Raw genomic sequence first — 15377 nt, 5'->3', positions numbered from 1 at the left:
TATACGTAGGTCATTTCACTGCTCTGTGTCGTAACTGAATTATTTTCGTAGATTTCCTCCCAATCTATTGTACCAATCAGCACCTGGCACAGTACTTGCCATGTCACACCTGAAGGCTCCAATGGATTTGTGTCCTCTTTCAGACCGGCTGCATTTTGTGTCCTGACTTAAGCAGACAGTAAATGTTTTAATGACAATGGAAAATATGAACCACGTGAGACCATGTCTTATGCCCGTGCCAACCACTCTGAGCCCTGGATGCAGTAAGCTGCTTGTTTTTCCTACAAGGAACTTGAGCATTGCGGCTGGCTTCCACAGAAAACAAAGGAAAGGGAGGCATCCCCTCACCATGAGACTATAAGTTTTAAGAGCTGTGTTCCATTTTTGACTCTCCCATGAACTCCCAGGTCAGCCTGGTTGTTTTACCCCACACCATCAGACCCCTCTTAAATACCTTCTCTAAATTGATAAGACCTTTTCAAAGATAATCTGGCCATATGCATTAAAAGTGAGTCCTGAAAATAGGCATAATTATCTAACAAATAGTAAATGCCCTTTTATCAATCGTTCCTTTTTTAGGAATACATCCTAAAAAATAATCAGTGTTTCAAAGATTTATGCAAAAGATTTTTAGTAGCAACCCAAGTACCAATCAATAGAAAATTGGTTAAAAAGACAATGACATATCCAAAAATTTTAATTGAATTTAGTATTTTATAGCCATTAAATATCACATTTGTAAAAATATTTAGTGCCATGTGATGTTTAGGATATAATCTGGAAAAAAGCAAACATGAAATTACACATGAAACACATCTATGCTGTCAGTATTATCATCTGTTTGCCTACAACCCTCTGGAGAACTTCGCAGGTATAATCTGAAACCAGCCCCATACGTGGAGGACAGGAAGAGAGGAACAGAGGTAGGCCACTCCAGGTTGACAGGTAGCATTTTTAATAAGCAAAGGGAACTTAAGTATGACGCTTGCCTTGGGTGGCAGCAAGACGAGTAGATTCCCACACCTGTCCTCCAAATCTTAGAAGTTTATGAAGAGGTCCTAACTGGGCTCAGTCAGGTATACTGTGCAGTTCTCAACACAGTAAAACTATCTCAGGGTTATGTCCTTGGAGTACCCTCTGAGAGCAGGAAAGGCAAGTAGGACCCACATTCCCAGGCTGGGGTGGGGAAGATGGGCCTCCGAGTGCCCAGTGACGTTCCCATCATCCCAATTTTGCAAACATATGTGCATAATTATATGTATAGCTGGCAGGAACCTTGCCAAAATATAGACTTAATGGTGATTTTTCTTCTTTATACCTTCTCCAAATTCTCTACAATATACGTGTATTGACTTTAAAATCAGTGAAAATTAATGTATAATTATTTTGGAAATCTTTTAGGATTTACCACTTATTTTCGTTTACTCTTGGTATTTTGAAATTTTATAGTATTACCCGTTAAGTCACTAAGTAATCTCATGCCCTTCATTTTGCAGAAGCATTCTTGCATTATTTCTTTGATAACTTGATTTGCCTTTTTATTTGTGTTCAGTATCTTGAAGTTTTTTTAAAATCTAACCACCATTATGAAGACTTTTTTTTTAGGGTTTCATCCTTTTTGTATCTTTATCTGACTTTCTAGAAAATTTGCTCAACTTGCTTCCCAAGTATTCCACTGAAAGTTTTTATTAGCCATTCCTTTTTTTTTAAATGTGACATCTTTCAAAAACAAATATACATCTTGATCAATAAGCTCTTTTTTGTTGATTTTTGCCGACAATATCATAGCAGCTCACCTTGGGGACAAAACTGACAAGTTTTTGCTGTTTTCTCCCCAGTTACCCAAGGGCCCTCTTTATTTCAGAAATTTTGGTTAGGAAGCAGTCAAAGAAAAGAAAATATGGGCAAAAAAGAAGGATGGGAGTAATAAAACCTCTTAGCTCTGGTCCATTTAGTCTCCACTGTAACCCATTAAAGAGGTTTGGAAATATCTTTCTTTTGATCAGGGTTTAGATCCCAGATCTTTGTCAGTTGCTAGCGACCTGGGTTAGAAGCCAGCCTCCCTCAGCCAGTTCACTTTGGAAGAGAGATATTTGGCTAGACAGTTGGGATCACCTTCCCCAGGGAAGGCATTCTGTTACACAAACTGGTCCATGTTACAGGAATAGAGCCACAAGGATGACCAGAGGCCTCCCAGACATGTCTGTTGGGCTTCTTAAGGCTGGTAATTCCATGATAAAAAAAAAAAAAAAAAAAAAAAAAAAGGGAGGGGAGCATCCTTAGGTTGTTGGGTACCAGAAGGCTCAGGAAGATCAGAGCTACAGAAATTCAAAATTCCAGGCTCCAGGCTCATGGAACAAGTGTTTATAGCTATAGGTAGAAGGGTCTTCTCCTCCACTGAAACAGTCTTGTTTAGTATTCCTGGTGACAGCCATTGCTGAGTGTTTTTTGCTACTGCTTCCTTCCTTCAATGAAATGATTATTTAACGAAGCCTTTGCTACTGACTCATTAAAGTTAAGGACTCCGAGGTAATCAAATGCAGGCATTTGACCTTGATGAACACATACTCCAACACTCTTAGCCGTTCTGGAATAGAGTCTGTGCATCTCCAGTGAGCACTTCTTGGCTGTGCTGACCCAAGATCCTTTGGAGTGCAATAGTTCAATCAGCTGAATCATTCCTGAGTCACTCCATAGTACTTCAGTTTACTCTATGTTATATATTGTTGTTTTGTTTTGTTTTAATAAAAGGTTTTACAGTTCATTCATTCTCTTCCACTTAGGAACACTTTACACTGCTAGGAAGTTTTCTTGAGCCACTTTTAGAGCAGTTTCCTTGGAGAATAACCATCCAAAAGCAAGCTCCTGATGCTCCCCCATCTCCACCCCCACCAGGGTCATGGCCTCTCCAATACATGGCCAGGTCTTCCAGCTCCTGGTATGCAAGGCTGGCATTCTTTCCTGCTGATACAGACTCCTGAGGCTCAGCCCGGGGGATTAGACAGCCCCTTGCCCTCCAGAGAAAAGGGCCAAATAAATAATAATTGAAGATGAAAGGGATTTTCACAGTTTCAACTAAGGCTAAGAAGATTACATGTATTCTAACCCTAATCACAGTGGTAGCTTTATTGCCACCAGGGTTCACAGTGAGGTCACAAGTCACTGGCAGTAAATAGGGGCCTTGGAAGAATAAGTTATGTATCAACATGCATTGTCTGCTGTTTGCTAATTAGTCAGTGCTGCCTGGCATTTATTATACAGAGAAGTTAGCAAAACTAGGAAAAACAAGATTTGGAACACTGGGCCCACAAGCATTACTGAAAAGCCTGTAATTATGGGTCCCAACAAGAGAAGTGACAGCCATCTTGGCTAAGGGAAGGAAATGTATATAGCAGACCCCTAGGACATACAAGCAGAGAGGCCAATGGGAACTCTTCACTTTGCATTCATGGCTCTTCAGACTCCACTGAAAAAGACAAATTATTTGGTCTAGTCTCAGCTCTACAACTCATTTGCAGTGTGATGTTGGGCAGTCCTTGGATCTCTCTGAGCCTCAGATATTTTAGCAGTAATAGTGATATTATCTACCCTCTGTAGTTATAAAAATCAAACTGGATAAATGGGTGAGCAATTATTTAGGAAATTAAAGAGATTACTATACAAAAGTGAGTCATGATTTCTCAGTACTCCTGTTGCCCCCACTATAAGACCAAAGGAAATCTTCTATAAGACTAAATACCAATACTCTACTATAAGACCTTTATTTGGAGCTAAAAGAACTTTATTGCCCATTCAATAAAACTGAAAGACCAAAAGAATTCAACCTCCTCTAAGAAAGCATCACTGAACATTGCCAACTAGAGTGATTCTCTAGCCACTCTAAGAGTCTATAACACATGCTACTGTTGCATTAAGCAGGCCAGAGTTCAAATTGTGACTCTCCCACTCAGTATCCATATGATCTTTGGAAAGCTACTTAGCAATGTATCTTGGAGTTTTTGTGTCTGTATCCAGTATGTAATGCAACCCCATTTTTTCTTATGGCTGAATCGTACCATTATCCCCTTTTATTGAAGGAACTCAGGCTGAGAGGCTAAGTTCCTCCTCCAAAGACACACTACATGTAAATACTGGAATTGGGATTTAAACGCAGAACCATCCAAGTCTGAGGTATTCATGCTTACCATAAAGCAATGATGCATCATCAAAAGTTCAGAGCACATAGTAGATATTTGTTAAGTGCAGGCATAGGATACTGGTTAAGAGGTGGACCCTGGAGCCAAACTTCCTGGGTTCATTCTGGCAAGAAACTTAGTCTCTTTGTGCCTCGGTTTCTTCCCCTGTAAAATGGAGATATAGTGCAACTTTGTTAGGTTATTCTGTGTACTGAGTTAATGCATATAAATGTTTAGAGTAAGTGTTTAACAGCAATAATTTTCTGAACTTGTGCTCACCAATCTGTACTATACATATATTACTGTCTCCTTTATGAAGGAGAAAAATGTAGTCACTAAAAGGAAATAATTCTTTCTTTAACCACACTGAGACAAATAGAGATTCTTTTTAAGTTTTTAAAATTATACATTCATTCAAGTATATTTTCAAGAAGTGAGGCAAATACAGAAAGTAGAAAAAAGAAATCATTCATAATTTCATCAGCTAACAACAATCACTGCCAACATTTTACCGCATTGTATCTTATTACTTATTTCTATATTTGTTTCTCTGGAATGTATTTGTGTATGTGTAGATATGTAAATACAATTACAGTGATATCATATAGGTGCCTTGATTTCTTAATTTTAATCGTTTACATAATTGGGATTTCCTTTGTTTCAAACATGAAACATATTTCTTCCAAATAGTCATCGTCCATTGTCCCTTAAGAGCGTACTTAAGATAAAGCCCAGAAAATTATCAGTTGTGAACTCAAATAGAGCTTTTTAGACATAACATCACTAGACTTAATGAGTTTTTTCCTATTTTTAACACATTATGTATGAAGTGATATATCCCAGGAAGTGGCATGTTAAGAAAATATCATTTCCTTTTTCAAAAGATAATAAAACATCTGTGTTTCTTTTTTTTTCCATAGTGAAATAGAGGGTAATAAAAATAGTCTTCTTGAGCTATATAAATTATCTTTCATATATTTTGGGAGTTCATCCAAAATGCAAATTTCACAAAAAATCAATGTGGTCTTTGAACATAATTTCTAGCATGTGCAAATTTTCTATATCTAATTATACTTAGCACTTAACACTTCTTATCTTAAGAGCATCAAAGCATTTCACACATCTCAATAAAGACTCAAAGTTTTTTTTTCAGTTTAATTAAAGATTTAATCTGGAGTGATATTCAACAAAGAAATTCTATAAAAATATCCTTTATATGATGCTACATGTAATACATGGTTAGACTCAATTTCTAGAGCACTAAAATGAATACTCTACTTCAAGATGAATATTATAACAAATGGAACCAAACAAACCCATTTATTCTCATTTTTTACCTATGATAATTTCTATTAAAATGAAATAGATTCAAATAGCTTTATTAAGTATAGTCAATTAGATAAATAAATAGGTTTAAAAACTTTACTAAATCCTCATGCTTTTCTGTCTTCCATTTAAAATACATTCCTCTCAGGCATCTGGGTGGCTCAGTTGGTTAAGCTTCCAACTTCGACTCAGGTCATGATCTCATGGTTTGTGATCTCTGTGATCTCAGAGCCCTGTGTTGGGCTCTGTGCTGACAGCTCAGAGCCTGGAGCCTGCTTCAGAGTCTTTGTCTTCCCCTTTCTCTGCCCTCCCCCACTCATGCTGTGCCTCTCTCTGTCTCTCAAAGATGAATAAATGTTAAAAAAATAATAATAAAATAAAAATACATTTCCCCTGTTGAGCTGCCATCTTGCGTCCTGGCTCATGTGCACCTAATCGTGGCTAGTCTGCCCTAGGCCCCCTAAGCGCCAACTCTAGTCCCCTGCGGTCCTATTTCTGCTCCAACCAGATGAACAAAACTATCATGAACCAAGAGAAATTCATCAAATTCAAGCACTAGTGTGCATCGGTGGAAAAGGAACCGCTCACCAAAAGAACAAAGTGGCTCATAGAACGGCTACAGAAGATGATAAAAAAACTTCAGTTCTCCTTAAAGTTAGAGGTAAACAATATCTCTCGTATTGAAGAAGCAAATACATTCACAAACCAAGGAACAGTGATCCACTTCAACAAGCCTAAAGTTCAGGCATCCCTGGCAGCGAACACTTTGACCATTCTAGGTCATGCTGAGAGGAAATGGCTGACAGAAATGCTACCCAGGATCTTAAATCAACTCGGTGCAGACAGTCTGACTAGTTTAAGAAGACTGGCTGAAGCTCTGCCCACACAATCCGTTGATGGAAAAGGACCACTTGCCACCTGAGAGAAGGAGGAGGAGGAAATTCCAGATCTTGTGAAGAATTTTGATGAAGCTTCCAAAATTGAAGCAAACTGAATGGAGTCAAGTTCTGAAGAAGACAGAACTTGAAGAAGTTCTGGGGAGCTGCTATTTTATACTAAGACTGCTTTTTAAAATTTTGTTCATGGATCTCTAATACTTTTAAGCCAAGCCCCTGGGACACTGCAGCTCTTTTCAGTTTTTGCTTAGACACAATTCATTCTTTGTAGCTAATTAAGCTGAAGAGGCCTGGGAATAAAGTTTGAAACAAGATTAATAAAGTTCTTTGCCTAGTGAAAATAATAATAAATAAATAAATAAATAAATAAATAAATAAATTTTCCCCCTGTCATTTTTTAAAAATAGTTTTCAGCCCTCTGTGGTTACTATTTTGGATATCTAATTGCTCTTTCTCAGCCAACATCTCAAAGATATGCCTGGAAAGTGGCAGTGGACATCATCCCAATTGGACAGTGATATGTACTTCTAGAGTCAGAAAGAGAAACTACCTATGCAGCCATCTAGGAAGGGAAGAATGTACAGATCTCATAAAGAGTATTAGTATTTATATTCTTTCTTAGGTCATTCAAAGAGCATCTAATCTGGAGTGTTTATGCTAAGGAGTATCTGTTAGAATTTCAATATAATCTTGGAAAATGAAAATGTAGCCATTAGCATGTTTACCTGGAAAGGAAGTTAGGAACTTAGAAAGCTGGAACAGAAAGAAGGAAAATAGAAAATGAGGTAGGGAAGGAAAGAAGGTGAAAGAATAGAGGGCAGGTAAGAAAGAGGAAAGAAAGAAAAAAAGTGGAAAAGAGGAAGCATTCACTATACTACTCTGTGCCAAGACTTTTGCTAGCCTTGTATCATTTAATTATTATTCTAAACTTGAATAATGGTATTACCCACATTTTTATAAAGGAGAAATTGAGGCTCACAGGATAGCTTCATTTCATAATTAACACAACCTGTAAGTAATTGAGTTGGAGATTAAACCCAATAGTATCTGACCTCAAAGCCTCTATTTTTTTCCAATATATCACATTACCATTCTAGAAATTGCCTGAATGCTATATGAGCTTATGTCCGATTTATGGAAGTAGCTCAATCTGGCTTTTTTCTAGCACACTGAAGAGTGTCTGATACACAGCAGACATTCAGAAAACATTTGTTGACTGAATCAGTGAATGAATAAATGATTCCTGAAAGCAGAAAAAAGAAATAGGAAAATGAGCTTCTGTTGTTATGAAGGAAATGAAAGGAGGCAGACACCAGAAGATGAGAACAAGGCTTAGCTCTATTTTGACCTTGGAAAGAAAGTACGACTGTTTGAATTTAGCTGAAGACATGAATTCAGAATGAGTATCGCCAAGAAGAATAGTTTGGGCTCAGATGATCTGTAAGATAGAAAAAGCAAACAAACAAAAAACAGGAGTCAAGTTTAAAACAGAGACTAATCTGTTGATTTTCTTTTGTTCTAGGGAAATTCAAAGGTGTGGTCATAGGTTCTGAGGCCTTAGGGGATCATCACAGACCACATTCCTACTACAAGACTAACCCTCAAAGAAACATGAATTGCAAGGGCTTCTTCAGACCTTAGCCTGCCTCCAAACTCCTATCTGATATATGTTGAGGCCTTACCACTTGGGCAGAGCTGAATCTCCCAGTATGCAACCTGATACATCAAATGCTTTACTGGAAACTCAAGCATTCAACATTAAGACTTGCTTTACTCAAAGAGATAACAGGAAGGTAGCAGGAGGTGATGCTATGTTAAAGACTGTTTGTTGATTGTAATGGAAAATCCATTTGGCAACTCTACTGATTACAATGTTTGACATAGCAAGTAGCAGAAAATCCAACTAAAACAACCTTTGACAATAAAAGGAATGTTAGCTAACATAGTTGAAAAGTCGAGTCATGTGGTGAAACTTGATCATGAAACTTGAAGAAGGATGTCAAGAATTCCATTTTGTTGGTTTTCCTACTCTATCTTCCACAGTATTGGCTTCTATGCAGAAATTAGTTACCTATTCACCAAAGTTTTCAGCCCCTTCTCCTTTAGACACAACTACCCTGTATGTATTCCCTACCCTCCTTACAGTTAGGTCTGGCCATGTGACTGAGTTCTGGCTAAGAAGAGGTGGGCAAAACTGACATGTCTACTTCTATGCACAGCCCATGCATGATTCTCCATGCTTTCTCCTCCCACAAGCTAATGGAGAAAAGCTTCAAAATCTTAGGAGCCATCTGTGGAAGATGGAAAGCCTGGGTTGGTGCAATCTGAAGGAAAGATACCTGCTAATGAAGAATACTCATTTTGGACTTCATGGGAAAGGGAAATAAATTCTAATGTTCAAGCCACTGTATTACTTTATTGATTTACTCTAAAATATTGATACCAGAAGCAGAAGGAGGCCCCAAGGATGACCTAAACTTTATAAAGTTGGTTTAGCTGTTTAGTTTTAGTTAAGTTAGTTGTTGATAGAACACACTTGAAAACTGGTGATCCATATTATGTGATAAAAAACATTTGATGAAACAAATGCTTCAGTAATTTGAAAGGTATGTTATGAGCCTATAGCACTCAGAGAAGTGGTTGAAAAGATCCTTAATCTTAGTACGTGTTGCAACTGTTTGTTGCTTTTCACAAGTTACTGCAAGAAAGAGATCAGCTTAAATACTTATTTCTCAATTAGAAATCAAAGGTAATTTATTGATTCCAGAATTTAGGGCCCCAAAAGACTGAAAAAGATACTTATTATAGACCTCAAATAGCAAAAAGTAAGATTGAAAGCAGCTTAACACAACAGTAGCCTAGTAATGGGTGACATTCCTACAGATTCCTTCAGATGGTTTCCAGGCTTTGTTAAGTTGAGAATAAGAGATACGTAGATGAGAAAGCACAAAACTGAATCAGGCTTTAGACTGGTGTCTAGAAAAGAATGTTGGTGTATCTACAGTCAGATGAAACTGACTGGATGCAAGTAGATCTACTTATTTTTGAGGAAATTGAATTGCTGAAGAGGCCATGAACCGATACTAAAAATGTCTTGAACACTCATGTCTCAAACATATACAGGCCCCCAAGTCTCATGAACAGAAGTATGAAAGTTGTGCAACCTTGAAGAAAGGACTTTTCCCCCAAACGAACTTGCTGAAAGATAGTGGAGGATAATTAATAGGAAGGTAACCCCCAGGAGAGGAGTCAGGACATGCGAAAAACAAAAGATGAAATGTTTTCAGAAAGTAGAATAAACATCAAATCAAGGAATCTCCTCCATTTGTTAGCAAAGAGGGACTGCACAATGCCTGCCTGACAGAATGTACTTCATTGGCAAGGACCACACACACTACAGTAGAATCCCACTCTTTTCTTTGTCAGAATGGAAGTTTTAATTGCAATTATCCTATCCCTGCTCCAATACCTTCTACTGGGTGGGCATGGGAGAGCAAAAATATTTTTTTTTACTTTATATGCTGCAAAATTATTAGAGGTGGAATTCAGATTTCATAGTGAGAAAAAGTGTCACCTGAAGATCATAAATACCTGGATGGCTGTGTCTCTCGACATGGAATAAATGTCTTTTTTTAATGTGAGAGGAAGAGTAAATGGGTATTTGGTGCCCATAAATGTACAACGTGGTAGAAGTTGGTGAGCCATTCACCAAAATCATTTCCTGTTTTTCCCTGAGATTACAGCTTGACTATTATTTTCCACTGGGCTTTCAGTCAGATATAACCATGTGACCTACAAACATAGGGTAATGTTACAGATGTGAGCAACAACTTCCAGAGTTGACTCATAAAATTACCTACACATAATCCTTCATATTCTTTCTCTTTCCACAGCTTGATGGAAAAAAGCACAGAGATTTTGCAAGCTATATGTCGAAAATGGAAGAGCCACCAGATGTAAGGAGCTCAGGCACTTCAACTTCTGACTGGAATGGAGTAAAGGGATCAGATTTACTCTCCTTCCTGAAACTATCAATACACGACAAAATACTTAAAACAATGGTTTATAAGGCATATAAAAACCATATATGCGTATGTGTGTGTATGTGTGTGTGTATAATCATTATGTTGTACACCTTAAACTAACATAGTGTTACATGTCAATTGTATCTCAATAAAACTGGAGAAAGGGATAATAAAAAGATCAGAGCTTCTAGGTGAAAACTACACTAGATGACATTAAAAAAATAAGTTTATTTTGAGAGAGAGAGTGAGGAGGGGATGGGCAGAAAGAGAGGAAGAGAGAGAATCCCAAGCAGCTCCACGCTGTCAGCACAGAGCCCAACATGGGCCTCAATCTCACGAACTGTGAGATCATGAGCTGAGCTGAAATCAAGAGTAAGATGTTTAACCAGCTGAACCACCTAGGTACCCCCACACTAGATGATATTAACAACCAATTTCAGGAGAATGTATTAGTGAATTTGAGTCCATAGCAACAGAAACTAACCTAAATAAAAACAGAGAGAAAAAAATTGAAATAAATAGGAATGTAAAATACAGCAAATGCTGTGGAAAATAATTTAGCAGTTTCTTAAAACTTTAAACATACACCACCCACACGATCCAACTGCTCCTAGATCTTTACCCATGAGAAATGAAAGCATATGTCCATCAAAGACCTATATGTGGATGTACATACCAGCTTTATTTGTAATAGCTCAAAACAGGGAACAACCCAAATGTCCATCAACCACTGAATAGGTAAACTGTGGCATATATCCCTACAATGGTATATTACTCAGCAATAAGAAGGAATTAAATATGGATACATGCAATAACATGTGTGTGCCATATATATATGCCATATATATATATATATATATATATATATATATATATATATATACTATATACATATATAACATATATATACATACACATATGTATATATATTACATATACATATACATATACATATATATTACGTATATATGTATATAAATTCTAGAAAATACAAACTAATGCATAGTAACCAAAAGCAGAATAGTGGTTGCCTAGGGAAAGGAGGAGAGAATGAGAATGGCTTGACAGGAAGAATTACAAAAGAGCACAAGGAATCTTTTAGGGGTGATGAATATGTTAATTTTCTTGATGTGGTGATAGTTTTACAAGTATATACATATATCAAACTTATCTACTTCTGAGGAACCTGGGTGACAGTAGGTTAAGTGTCCCAACTCTTGATTTCGGCTCAGCTCATGATCTCACGGACATGAGATCGAGCCCCAAATTAGGCTCTGTGCAGGATGTGAAGCCTGCTTAAGATTCTCTCTCTCTCCCTCCCTCTCCCTCTCTCTCTCTCTCTCTCTCTCTTCTCTGTGTCTCTCCCCTACTCATGCTCTCTCTTGCCCTTTCTCTCTCCAAACAAAACAAGACAAAACAAAACAAAACAAAACAAAACAAAAAAGAACTTAAATAATTGTATACTTCAAATGCAGTTTATGGTGATGTATATTAAATGATGTAAATAATGTAAATTTTTAAAAATGTTAAGGATCCTAATCCGTGAAAATATGGAAAGGAATTAAAACACTTAGTCTTTATGTAAGTTATAAACAAACCTGTATTGTATTGTATTTGAGCCATTTCTGCCTGTTTGTATGTTATATCCTAACCAATATTGCCTCTAATTAGTGTTTGTCCCAAGACCTCATAGTCGCATGATATTAACTTGGAGTCAATAAGACTATATGCTTTCTTATCCATGTCTGATGGGACAGAGTATCTTTTTTTTAGTAGCTTCCATTGAAGAAAGAAATTATATTTCTGAGAGCCTCCATTGTATTTTATGAGTTTAAATTGATTCATGCTGTGCTACTCTTCATCTCAGGGTTTTGAGTTTGAGCCCCATGTTAGGTATAGAGATTACTTAAAATAAAATAAAATCTTTAAAAAATTTATTTATGCTACAAGATCTAAGTGAATGATGGTCAACACCATCAGAGACAATTGTGTAGATTATGCCTTGAACAGGGACACCCAATCAAAGGAAATAAAAATGAGAACTCAAACCCAGCATATTCCCTGCTTACCAAATTATGCAATCTGATGGTGGGCTACATTCACCTGGAGAAAGGGGCACCTTCTTCTAATTGCCCAGAGCTGACACACAACCTTGTGTAGACTCTGATGTTGGTGGTCAGGCAGATAGACTCTAATAGGAGAAGGGAAGGGAACTGAATGCTAGCTAGGGGCAAAGTGAACCAGAAAAATGGAGTTATAATTGTTGGGATGGCTATCATTCATTTATTACATTTCTATATATCTTTTCCAACACCCTAGATGAAAGCAATCCCACTTAATTGAAATCTTACACAATTTTATCTTATAAAAAATCGTACATTGATTACAACTTTCTACATTGAATTATAATTAATTACATGCATGTAACAAATTAGGAATACAACCACAGAGAGAGCCAAGGTTGAAGGACTGTGAATCAAAACTCCTGTGGGACTGAATGAAGACAGCATTTTTTGGCCAACACAGGAAAAGCTGGTATAATTAGAAAGAGTTCCAGCAATATTTATATTTTGAGTGGAAAGTACTTAGGTGGCAAATGCTACTATGCCACCTCCTTTTCTCTCAAAACAAGAAATGAAATGAATTCTTGAGCATGCGGTGTGTTATATCCCACAATGACCAATAGTGAGAAAATGTTTTGATGGGTGCAGTGCCCCAGGAGGTTTCCTAGACACTTTTGAGATGCAGCAGAGAAGTCCTGTTAAATCCAGGAGCTCAAACGTAGGAGTAAATGAATCATCTAGAGAACCAAATTAAAAATCAATGCTGCCACTCACTCCTGTGCCCTGGTTTGTGTTTTTGTTTCTATCAGTTTGGTGTTATGTGATGGCTCAAAGCTATAATAGCATTATGTTAGTAGGTCTTGTTGAACTCAAGCTCAGCTGGTAGAAGAACAGTTAGTTCAGGATGCAAGCAAACATGCTGGGAAGCTCATGTGTTTGCACCTACCAGCTTTTATGAGTTCACTGGCAGTATGTATGTTAGTACATAAAAAGTGAAGGAATTTTTATTATATTGTCTTTTAAATTTTTTAGTATTGCATTTTATAATGTACCATGAATCAAATTGGCCTACTAAAATGTTTTGGTAGTTACAAAAATATTTCTATTAAAAATGAAATTAAGGGAAGACTGGTTGGCTCAGTCATTTGAGCATCTGAGTCTTGAGTTCAGCTCAGGTCATGATCTCAGGGTCATGAGATTGAGCTCTGCATCAGGCTCTGTGCTGAGCATGGAGCCTGTGTAAGATTCCACCCTCCCCCCAATCTCTGTCTGCCCCTCCCCTGCTCACACATAAGCGTGTGCTCTTTCTAAAAATTAATTAATTAATTAATTAATTAATTAAAATGAGAGTGATAGTGAAAAATAACCAAAGAATAGTCTGGGCAGTTCAAAAGAACAACCAAGTACACAAAACATAAAACATAAAACAAGCAAATGCAAGTTTGTACTATTAAATTCAAAACTGTCATTTAAATTTCAATCACATCCTTTATCACATTTAATTATTATTCTAATTCTACCTAAATAAGTTCTAGATTTATGTATCTAGTCTCTAAATGTATTTTGATATTTTAGTTCTAAAAGCACTAGCATATCAGTGTTTTTATCCAGATTTATCCTTACACATATTTTAGCAATGTCATAAATAAATGTAAGTTAAACCAGTACTAGGAATCCATAAAAATGTTTTCATTTTAAGGGAAGTCTACATTTTACTCAAGTTTGAGACAAAATCTTATATAAAACTTTTCCTTAATTAAATGTGTAGAGGGCATGCTCTACATATCTGAGATTCTCAAGCTTGATAGGAAAAGTACTGGAAGAAATGGGATCAAGAAGAAAGAGGCAGAAGAGGGTTATGGGATGGAAATATACTACCTAGAAATTTCTCACACCTCAGACAATTTTTAAAAACCTTCCATGAATGAAGATATTATGCCTCTTGTTCCATCTTAGACATTAAGTGCCTTAAGGAAGTTTTCATACCTGATTCATCATTATCTTATACTCTATCTTATTTAGTATGTGTATTTAAATAAGCGCATCCCAAAATCTGTCAAAATTAAGGAAGTGGAAAGTTAGTCCATGATCACACATATTCCAATTCAACAAAACTTACTGATTATGTACTAAGAACAGTTACTAGGCTAGGTGCTATGGATATACAAATGAAAATGATATAATACAACTCCATGAATAATCACTGAGAGATAGACATAGAAACTATAAAACAGTATGGTAAAAATAAGACATATATATGTTGGGGCGCATTAGTGGCTCAGTTGGTTGAGCGTCTGTCTCTTGATTTTGGCTCAGGTCATGATCTGAGAGTCGAGGGATAGAGCGCCATATTGGGCCCCACCCTGAGTGTGGAATCTGCTTAAGACTCTGTCTCTCTCTCTCTCTTCCTCTGCCCCTCCCCTATTATATATATATATATATATATATATATATATATATATATATATATGTGTGTGTGTGTGTATATATATTCAGAAATATGTATATTCAGAAATTGTTCAGAGGATAGAATAATTCATTTCAGAATGGTAGCATTAGAGGGAGAAGGGTCAGGGAAACATGTACAGAGGAGATGGTTGGATTTAGTTTTTAAAAGCTGAAAGGACTTTCTTAAATGGTATGGAGTATGAAGATCATTCTAGGCATAGGGAGAGTGCATGCCCTAGGAAAACAAGGGCCAGATTTTAAAAAAAATCTAACTATATGGAGTGGTGAATTCTATGACAGAATAAACTACTTAGAAAAGTAATACATTATGTTTACTTAGACTAAGTAGCATATTTGAATTCACCTAGTTGAATGTACTACATTTATTTAACTAAACTTATTTCTTCCTTAAACTAAAGAAGAGAATATTATATTTTAAAATGT

General features: G+C 36.6%; 1 long non-coding RNA gene and 1 pseudogene across 1 annotated transcript in view; one reads left to right on the top strand and one right to left on the bottom strand.

The window, feature by feature from the left end:
- Window positions 1-15377, bottom strand: part of LOC122199491 — a 72321-nt gene that overhangs the window by 7797 nt on the left and 49147 nt on the right. Inside the window, exon 3 of the long non-coding RNA XR_006193535.1 lies at window positions 4185-4340. This is a non-coding gene — a long non-coding RNA (uncharacterized LOC122199491). The remainder of the gene's footprint in view (window positions 1-4184; window positions 4341-15377) is intronic.
- Window positions 6010-6495, top strand: LOC122199490 (annotated as a pseudogene).

This window comes from Panthera leo, chromosome D1 (genome assembly GCF_018350215.1).
Source record: "Panthera leo isolate Ple1 chromosome D1, P.leo_Ple1_pat1.1, whole genome shotgun sequence".
NCBI classification, from domain to species: Eukaryota; Metazoa; Chordata; class Mammalia; order Carnivora; family Felidae; genus Panthera; species Panthera leo.
This window is presented reverse-complemented; position numbering and strand designations above follow the sequence as displayed.